We start from the raw sequence: 10,705 nt of genomic DNA on the forward strand, positions 1-10,705 counted from the left end.
ATCTGGCACGCGGTAGGCCCGGTGGCGGATAGGGGGGCTGTCCCCCGTATCTACATCGTGCACACACCAGGACGTGACACCTGGGGTGAGGGAGAACAGGCTGGCGAACTGTGAGAGGAGAGCTTGACATTCCTGACGTTGCTCTCCGGTGAGGATTTCCGAGAGTCGGACCCCATCCACGGAGCCGTCTTGTTCCCGAGTCCGTAGGAGGTCAGGGAGGGGCTCGGAGTCTTCTTCCACCCCAGTGTCTGTGGCCATCAGGAGGCTGAGTTCTGTACGCACAAAGTGGGGCTTCAGTCTGTTAGCGTGGAGGACCCGGAGGGGGTTCCGGGAGGATTCCATGTCGATGAGATAGGTGGCAGGGCCCTTGCGCTCGATTACCTTGAAGGGCCCCGTCCATTTGTCTTGTAGCGCACATGGCTCGGTGGGGGACATCACCCATACCTGTTGCCCAGGTTCAAATTCAATGGATGAGGCATTCCGGTCATACCACTTTTTCATGTCCTCTTGACTGGCCTCTAGGTTGGCTTTTGCTAGTTCCCGGAACCGCCGGGTCTGGTTGCGGAGGGTTAGGAGATACCGGAAGACATCTGGAGGGTTCTTTGACGGAGGCAGCTCCCAGCCTTCTTTGACGAGACTGAGCGGCCCTCGCACTGGGTGTCCATACAGCAGTTCAAATGGGCTGAAGCCCAGGGATTTCTGGGGGACCTCTCGATACGCGAAGAGGAGGCACGGCAGCAGCACATCCCACTGGCGACGGAGGGGCTCTTCCAACCCCCCGATCATCCCCTTTAGCGTGCGGTTGAACCGCTCAACGAGTCCGTTCCCTTGAGGGTGATAGGGGGTCGTGAATCGGTAGGTGACCCCGTACTGTTGCCAGAGGGACTTCATGTATTTGGAAATAAAGTTCGTGCCTCTGTCGCTGACGACTTCTCGGGGGAAGCCCACACGGGAGAAGATCCCCATCAGGGCCCGGCCGACTACCGGGGCGGTCACAGTCCGCAGGGGGACAGCCTCAGGGTAGCGGGTGGCGTGGTCCACCAGCACCAAGATGAATCGATGGCCTTGTTTTGTGCGTGGGTCCAGGGGCCCCACAATGTCTATTCCGACTCTCTCAAACGGGGTAGTGACCACGGGAAAAGGTTGTAGGGGAGCTTTTAGCTTGCGGCCGCTCTTTCCACTGGCTTGGCACGTGGGGCAAGATCGGCAATGCTGGTGCACATCGTTCCTCATTTTGGGCCAGAAGAAGTGGGTCACTAGGCGACTGTAGGTTTTATCTTGTCCCAGGTGTCCTGCCAGGGGGACATCGTGGGCCAGGTTTAACAGGAAGTCTCTAAAACGGAGAGGCACCACTAGTACTCGGTTGCTCCCCAGCTCGGCGATTCTTTGCTCGCTGTACAGCAGATCATTGTCCCAGTAGACCCAATGAGTTCCGGAGGTATCCCCTGCGCTTTGGGCGAGCGCTTGCTGGCGGAGTCCCTCGAGGGAGGGACAGGTCTTCTGTTCTTGGCGAAATTGTTCTTGCGTGGGCCCCCCCTCTTGAGGCCACTGGTCGAGGTTAGCGAGGTCGGTAGGTAGAGCTGGTTCGGAGGGGATGTCACGGTCGGTGTTTTCGGCTGGGGCGACCGGAGGCGGTGGCGCCGGCCATTCGGGTTCTTCTGGGCGGTGATTGGCACGGGCGGCCATGGAACGGGTGGTGACGCACGCCCAGTCCGGGACGCCCAACATCCCCAGGTGTTCTCTTCGCTCCACGGCGGCCCACGGAGAGCTTTCAAGGTCATTGCCCAGGAGGCAGTCTACGGGGGCATCGTCTCGGACCGTTACTTTCAACATGCCGGAGACCCCCCCCATTCGAAGGGGACGCAGGCCATCCGGCACAGGCTTTCCGAGTTATCGGCTGATCGTACAGGGCAGAGAATGTTCGGTAGATATTGTTCTGGGGCCACCAGGTGACAGCGGACGGCTGTTACACTGGCCCCGGTGTCACGAAGGGCTTCGGCCTGGCGTCCATTGATGCTCACCCATTGGCTGTACTTCTGGGTGTTAGCGGGTAGGGGGACCCGCGGGACCATGTCTTTCCCCCCTAAGCAGGCTAGAGCCATGGCGGCTGGCTCCCACTCTTGATGCTCTTGTTCGTATTCTTCCTGCTCCTCGGAGATCTGTTCTTCCCCTAGGGCTGCAGCGGCCACTTGGCGGGGTCTTGGGCTCTGGTACTGCGGGCAGTTTGGGTCGTTCGCATAGTGGCCGACTCGTTGACATCGGTGACACGTGACATTGGCTCTGTACCCCGGTCGCGCTGGGGTGCTGCCCCGGTTGGCCGGGGGGGTGGTGCTGGTAGTGGGGGCGACCGGGGCGTTGTCTCTTCCTCGCCCTTGGCCCCCTCCTCCTCCTCTGGGTCGGTGCTGACCATTGTTGTTCCGGTTCTGTTCGTAGGACCCATTCCGGCCTACTCTGGTGATCTCCCACCGGTCAGCTTCGGCTGCGAGCTGCCGGGGATCCGTTAACTTGCTGTCGAGGAGGTGCTGGCGGAGTTCAATGAAGCAATTGTTCGACAGATGCTCCCATACCATCAGATTAAATAGTTGCTCGTAGGTCGTGACGTTGCTTCCTCTGATCCAGCCCTCGAAGGCTCGGCTAAAGTATGTTACATAGTCCACCCAAGTTGTACCCGGGATGCGGGTGCAGTCTCGGAACCTCTGACGGTACATCTCGGGTGTGAGGCCATAGCGGGTGAGGAGGGCCGCTTTCATATGGTCGTAGGAGGTCATCTGGTGGTCCGGGAGCTGTAGCAGGGTGTCGCGGCCCTCATTGAGGAATCTTCCCCATAGACCGGCTCCCCAGTCGCTTCTATCGATCCGGTGTGCAGTCATAGCGATTTCATAGGCCTTAAACCATTGCTGGATGTCGTCTTCTCTGAAATATTCTCGGACAACATCCTTGGGGATGTGTACCTTTTTCTCAGTGGCCCCTGAGGTGGGGGGTCGCTCTGGCACCCCTGCTTCTTTATTCTGCTTGCGTAGGTTGATCTCGGCTAGGTTCCGTTCGTGTTCGTACGCTAGTTTCTTTTCCTCGAGCTCCCTTTGTCTCTGTTTCTCCTCTCTTTCTTCTCGGAGACGTAGGTGCTCTAAGTTGATTTTTTGTTCGGCCAACTTAAGTTCAACGTCCATTTTGAGTCGGGCCATTTCCAGCTCGTGTAGTCGGGTTCTTTCTCTTTCCTGGATCTCGTCTTGCGAGAGACCCGTTCTTTGTCCTTCAGGGGCCGTGGTCGTTTTTTCTGCGGTGCTTTGATCAGGGGTTCCGGCAGCCCCGGTCTCTGCCCAAGATTCTAGGGCATGCTTAAAATCGTCCTTGGTACTCAGTCCGGTGGTAGCGATACCCAGTTCGATGCAGAATTGTTTTAGTTCACGATGGTTGTACTCCTCCAATTTCTCCATTTGGAATTTCTCGGTTGATCCGCTTTCTTTCGTGGTCATTGTGACTTCGTCGTGGGGTGAGCTACTCTCTGTACGTTTATGCGGTGATTCGGATTGCGCCGCTGGCCACCAATGTTAGACGGACCGGGAGGGTCGGCCGAGGTTATGGGGAGAGGTCTCCAGGGAGAGCCGTCTCCAACGACTGTACAGACGAGTAACTTCCCCCCCACAGACGGACACCACACAAGGTTGAAGGTTAACGAGACTTTATATGCAATTCTTAGGTTACGATGATGGTTACAAGGAGGTCTGGACTCAGGGGTCCCCTCGGTTCTAGTCTCTGGCTTAGGAAAGGGGTAGCGGGACAGTCTTTGTTACCAATGAGTGGAAAATAGCTCTCAATCCTCGAGCTCGGCGTTCTAGATGATCGGGCCGCGGCGGAGCCAGGCAGGTCCCGAGATGGACGAAGGAAAACGACGGTCCGCGGCGGAGCCTGCAGGTCCCGGTGAAGATGGCGGTTACAACGGTCCGCGGCCACGCCAGCAGGTCCCGACGACGATGAAGGTGATGAAGATTACGAAGGCTGTGGCAGCGCCAACAGGCAGGACGATGGTGCACAAGACAGAGCTACGGCAGCGCCAGTAGTCCGTCCAGGATGAGTTCCTCTTTACGTCTCTCGACTCCAAGATACAACTGCCTTCCTGCTCTGGAGCTGCCCCAGTTATAGGGCTGGTGTGCTTTGATGTCCGGACCCTCGCACTTGGAGGTCGGGGGGTCCGGGATGAGGGAGTCCAGACACACAGCAGGGAGGTGGAGCCAGTGCCCGGGGAGGCGATGGGTGAGCGGCACTTGGCGGGGGAGAGCCATCGACACCTCTTTCTCCCATTGACTTGCCAAGTACCCCGCTCACCTCCTGGGTGGAGGGTGGTGCCGGGATGTCTGAGGCCTGGCCAGGCCCAGGGTTGAGGTCGGCCGGAGGCCAGGCGGCCACGTGGTGGAGTGTCCAAGATGGCGCCCCGGGATGGGCGCGTAGGCTGGCAGTGGATCGGGCCCACGAGGTTGACATACTCGAGGGCAGGGGTCCCTGAGGGGACGGAGGCCGTGCAAGAGTGGTGTGTTGTTCCTGCGGGACCGGGCCGACGCCGGGTCGGGCTGGGGGAGAGCGGCCTTCCCTGTGGCCTGTCCAACACCGCCCTATTGGTACATCAAACCATGCCGCCCGCTTGTCCGCCTATTGTCAGAACCCTTCATGGCCACTCGAGGAACACCGAGAGTGCATCTCCTCGCCATTTTAACTCGGACCGGTAACAGCGTCCTTCCGGGTAAGTCACGTGTAGCGTGACCACGTGGTCACGTTAGAACGTGACTATGTCACTAAGGGGCGTGTCCGGGCGTTGGAAACTTAAAACCAACAAATCAAATGTCTGTGTAGTGAAACAAGCGGTATGACATGGGACATTTAAACTTAATATTAGTACAAGGTATTAGACCATTATCACACATGCTAAGTAAAGCGTGTATAAGGATTCGTGTGAGGGGGATGAGTATTTATTGCCTTGTTCATATCCATCCTCAGATCTCGTTCAGCATTAGGATGCCAACAGTGAGGTTCGCAGTGCTAGCAAGTGATGGGATAGTAGTAACACAGGCGGAAAAACAGGGGGTTCACTATTCAGCAAGCAAAGACAGAAATGTGTCTACCCAACAGGTATTTGTCTAAAGTGACCCAGGAATTTGCAGTATGGTGTTGTGTGTCTGGAAGCCAAAGAATGATACGAGTATTCAGAACGAGTGGTCCTACTACAGGGCCATGGGGATGTGTCATGTGCCAGTGACTATCCTGAGCAAGTAGTGGGTAGGGTGGTGGTTGGATATACCAAATCAGCGCTAAGTTAATCCACTCAATCAATTTGTGATGTCAATGACAGTGAACAGGTAATACGGAGGCTCTAGTAGTCACTTGTTAGGGCTGGACGTTATCTATGAAGTACAGAGCTCTACGGGATATTCTCATTTAAGACGTTTTTGTGTGTGGACAGTCTATATATCCATCGCTGTTCTACCTCAAACAGGCGTTGTTGGATCTTGTCGCCAGTTTTAATTTGCTCAATTATTGTCCACCGCATATCATTGGTTGTGTGGTTCACGTGAAGAAAGTTCTGTTAGTCTTGTTGTAACTTTTTTTCACCTGATTGCGCTGTGGTGTTCACAGATCCTCTGTTTTATGTTTCTGCTTGTCATGCCTACATATTGGAGGCCATATAGGCATTTTATCAAATACACTACATTAGTGGAGTTACAATTCGTGTGTACCCGTTGCGTCCACACTTTGCCAGGTTCGAGTGTAAGTCTTTTATTCATGCTGGTTGAGGTGGTACACGCTGCAGTTCCCGCACGGAAAGTGGCCCACGATGTTGGGTGGGCCCCATGCGTTAAGAACAATTGGTGAATGATCATGTTTTTTTTTCTTTGGGCGTGTGCTCACTAGAGAACCCATCAGACTTCTCGCTTTCTTGAAAGAAAATAAAGGTTTTTCCCAGTCCAGGTTCCCTATCAAGCATACCCCAGTGCTTACTGATGGAACGTGTCACGTGGTTAGTAGCCGTGCTGTAGGTGATGACACACGTGAGTGGTATTTCCTCCTCTGTGGGTCTCTTGTCTTCCAACAAAGCCTCTCTTGGGTGGTTACGGGCTCTTTTCTGGCCTTTGTTCAGTATTCTTTCAGGGTACCCTCTGTCTGTCAGTTTCCTAGTGAGGTCCACTGCTTGGGAGCGGTAGTCTATGGTTTTACTGCAATTGCTGCGCAACCTAAGGTATTGGCCGTGGGGCAAATTCTCCCTTAATGGCCTCGAATGGAAGCTTTCGTACCTGAGTAAGTTGTTCTTTGCCGTAGGTTTGTGGTGGGTCTTGGTTTCCAGGCGTCTATTCCCTTTAGTGATCACGACATAGAGGAACATCATGTTGTTGCGGTCCCTCGTGCGGGTAAACCTGAAGTTTCGATCACAGGTGTTAATCCAGGAAATGAAGTCAGTAAGAACGTTGTTCGGTCCTTGCCAAATGACAAGGACGTCGTCGATGTATCTCTTCCAGAACATGATATGTGGAGAGGAAGGGTTCAGGTCATTGAGTATGAATTTCTTATCAAAATCGAACACATAAAGCCCGGCCACACTCTGGGTGAAGGTACTCCCTATCAAAGTACTCCCGATTTGGAGGTACAGGGCTCCCCCACATTCAAAGTAATTCTTCTTCAGGGCCAATCTGGCGCACTTGAGGATGAACTCTTTGGGTGTCCTGTATGTCTAGTCCGACTCAGCCAGTGCTCTTTTAAGCACTTCCAGGGTGTCATCTTGCGGGATGCTGGTAGGAAGGCTTTCTATGTCAGAGCTTACCAGGATAGTTGTTTCATCTACTGTAACATCCTTTAACAGGTTGAGTAGGATCTTGGTGTCTTGCAGGTAAGTCTCAGTGCTCTGTACCAAAGTTTTTTGAAAGCAGTCACAAAGCGTGACAATGGTTCCAGCAGGGACCCTATTCCGGAGACGATGGGTCTGCCAGGAGGGGGATTTTTGTTTTTATGCATCTTAGGCAAAGTGTAAAAATAGGGGATCTTGCCCTCACTGTTGGTAAGATAGTCTGCCTCATGTTTAGAAATATGTCCTCTGGATTCAGCATAGTCAACTAAGGATCTGATTTCTTGTTTAAATCCTGAGTTGGATTAGATGGTAGAGGAAGAATAAAGATAATTCCTCGCATCGGACAGTAGTCTCCGGCATTCTGTTTGGTAGGCCAACTTGTCCTGTACAAAAACGCCTCCCCCTTTGTCTGCTTGTTTTATCATAATAAAGCAATTTGTTGAGCACGAACAGTTACTTCCAGCAGAGGTGTCCCGGCGCTACAGAAGCAATCAGCAGCGAGTAGCCAGGCAGTGTCATGTCGGGTCCAGAGAGCGGTTTAGACTGAGCTAAAAAGCCATGTTTTTACAGATTTGCTGAATAGTGATTCAGACTTAATCAGGCGAATGCAGTTAGGCACAGAGTTCCAAGACTTAGATGCCGCAACTGTAAATGATCTGCCGCCGAGTCGGGCTTTCTTAACTCGCGAAATACAAAGTAAATTTTGGGAGTTGGACCTCAAGGAGCGATTCTGTCTGTAGATATATAAACGTTGTCTCAGATAGCTGGGACACCTCCATTGAACTCACCGGAAAGCTAACGTTAGGGCTTTGAATTCGATATTTTGTTTTTTAACTGGTAGCCAGTGCAGCTCTTTGATGTGCGTAGAGATATGGTGACAAAATGGAATGCATTTAATCAATCTTGCAGCTGCGTTATTTATCATCTTTAGGTTTTTGATTACATACGCTGGCAAACCCAGGTATAGGCCATTGGCATAGTCCAGCCTAGATGTCACCATGACATGAACTATGACCCGGCAGGAGTCTTCTGGCAGCAAATGTAGAACTTTTAGCACGTGTCTCAGCTTGCTGAAACAGGCAGCTGTTACATGCTATATCTGCACCGAGGAGAGATCAGCCTCCCATTTTACACCCAAATCTTTCACTATGCCGGCTGGAATGGGCGGGGTGCCCATCTCCATTGGCCACCACAGATTCGCTGCAGTTGGAGGGATCTTGAGGAAGAATAGTACCTCTGTTTTTTCAGCACCAAGTTTAAGTTGGTTATTATTAATCCAAAGAGCTATGTCCTTCAGGCAGCCTTTAACATTTTTAAAAGAATCCGCCATCTGATATTTAAAAGAGGACACCAACTGTGTATCATCGGCATAAGATATCGCCCTCATGCCCAAGTTTGCTATAAGCGTGAACAAAGGTGCCAGGTAAATATTAAAAAGAAACTGACTCAATGCCAAGTTCTGGGGCACCCCACACCATAAACGTTTGGGTTCGGACAAATAGGACTGTAGCGAGACCCTTTGCGTACGGTTTTCAAGAAAAGACTTTAGCCAGGCAAGGGCTGCACCTCTAATTCCAATGTTCTGGACGAGCTGAACCAGCCGTGAATGATTAACCATACCAAAGTCAGCCGACAGATCCAGGAGCACCAGCAAAGCTGATGCCCTTGAATCCGTGGCCATCCTTACCCCCTCCGACACTTCCAGTAGAGCCATCTCTGTGCTGAAACCCGCTCGGAACCCAGATTGGGTGTCATGCAGAATGCCTTGGCTTTCAATTAAATAGGCCAATTGGCCCTGCACCAATTTTTCCAGCATTTTGGCTGGTGCAGGTAGCAGGGAAATTGACCTGTAATTGTTTAATTCCCCTGGATCAACACTAGGTTACTACCTGAGTGGCAGGAGGATAGCGTACTTCCATGTTTTGGGAAGAAGTCTGAGGTGAGAGATGTGTTCTCTATGTGGGACAACATATGGATAAGTATGGGCGGAAAATCCGTTACGCTCGCGGATTTTGCGGATTTTTGGTAAATTCGCAATCCGCGAGATTTGCGAATTTCCCGCAAAATCCGCAAATTCGCACGCAGCGGATTTTTTTTGCGGCGCGCGGCGTTGGTGATACAATTTTTGCGGCGCGTGGCGTTTATCATCGTTTGCCGAGTTGTTTTTCTCGATATTTTGCGAGTGCTGCGCCATTTTGGATCTTGCTGTGTGATCCCGCGGGAATTTGGCAAGCGCGATTACGTCATCGCGGCTTGCCAACTTGCACAGCGAGAGTTTGTCAACGCGAGTACGGCGAGATCACGTCTCGCGGTACTTCGCAATTGCGAGATTTGAGATGCGGCGAGCAGCAACAATCTCGCACAAGCGAAAATATAAAATTTGCAATTCTGCACAAGAAATCCACCAGCAAGCAGCATAAACCTTCTTGAAATGATGATTTTTATCTGAATAACTCCTTAGGTTGACATTTGCCTGCACTTTTTTAGCGAGTAGTCCATTTTGGGGAGGGGGGGAGGGGGGTGGGAGGAAGGAAGTGCCCCACAGTCTTCAACTTCCTGTTCCTGTCCAGCAGGCTCCTCCCAGTGCTTTGTCCATCTCCTGGTCACTTTACATTTGGATCTGGAGCTGGAAGGATTACTTTTTGTGGATGCTGCTGGATATTTGGATTTGAGGCCTTTTTGACTTTCTTTGGATCACTGTTGGATTAGAAATTTTACAAGTAAGTTTGTTTGGGGCATTACAGTTGCTGCAACTACAATTTTGGAGTTTTCGATTTTTGGGCTGTTTTGGGGCCTTTTGCCCAGGGGTACTCAGTGGTGGGTGGACTGAGTCTTTCTGTGGGTTGTCTTGAACTTAAACATCATGGAGGGCATGGATGGATTGGGATTGTGCTGATTTTTCATTGATTTTCGTTTTTTGGGGCTGTACTTGTGGCCTTTTCACCAGGGGTATTTGAGTCTAGCATGGGCCTAGTCTTTCTGTGGGGTGTCTTGAACTTAAACATCATGGAGGGCATGGATGGAATGGGATTGTGCTGATTTTTCAGTGATTTTCGTTATTTGGGCTGTACTTGTGAGTTGTGGCCTTTTCACCAGGGGTATTGAGTCTAGCATGGGCCTAGTGTTTTTGTGGGGTGTCTTGAACTTAAACATCATGGAGGGCATGGATGGAATGGGATTGTGCTGATTTTTCAGTGATTTTCGATTTTTGGGGGTGTTCATGGGGAGGGACAGGCCATGTGGCTGGGGGCCATTTTGAGTGCTGCTACATGCCCTGGCTATGTGCAGGGAGGCAAGTGGCCATTTTGAATGCAGGCATTGTTGTTAGGCCTGCAACCATTTTGCCTACTTTTCAACCTTTATGCCCAGGGGTAGTGAGTCTTGCATGGGCCTAGTCTTTCTGTGGGTTGTCTTGAATTTAAACATCATGGAGGGCATGGATGGAATGGGATTGTGCTGATTTTTCAGTGATTTTCGTTTTTTGGGGCTGTACTTGTGGCCTTTTCACCAGGGGTATTTGAGTCTAGCATGGGCCTAGTCTTTCTGTGGGGTGTCTTGAACTTAAACATCATGGAGGGCATGGATGGAATGGGATTGTGCTGATTTTTCAGTGATTTTCGTTTTTTGGGGCTGTACTTGTGGCCTTTTCACCAGGGGTATTGAGTCTAGCATGGGCCTAGTGTTTTTGTGGGGTGTCTTGAACTTAAACATCATGGAGGGCATGGATGGAATGGGATTGTGCTGATTTTTCAGTGATTTTCGATTTTTGGGGGTGTTCATGGGGAGGGACAGGCCATGTGGCTGGGGGCCATTTTGAGTGCTGCTACAGGCCCTGGCTATGTGCAGGGAGGCAAGTGGCCATTTTGAATGCAGGCA

This window comes from Lissotriton vulgaris, unplaced genomic scaffold (assembly GCF_964263255.1).
Source record: "Lissotriton vulgaris unplaced genomic scaffold, aLisVul1.2 SCAFFOLD_1960, whole genome shotgun sequence".
Classification (NCBI taxonomy): Eukaryota; Metazoa; Chordata; class Amphibia; order Caudata; family Salamandridae; genus Lissotriton; species Lissotriton vulgaris.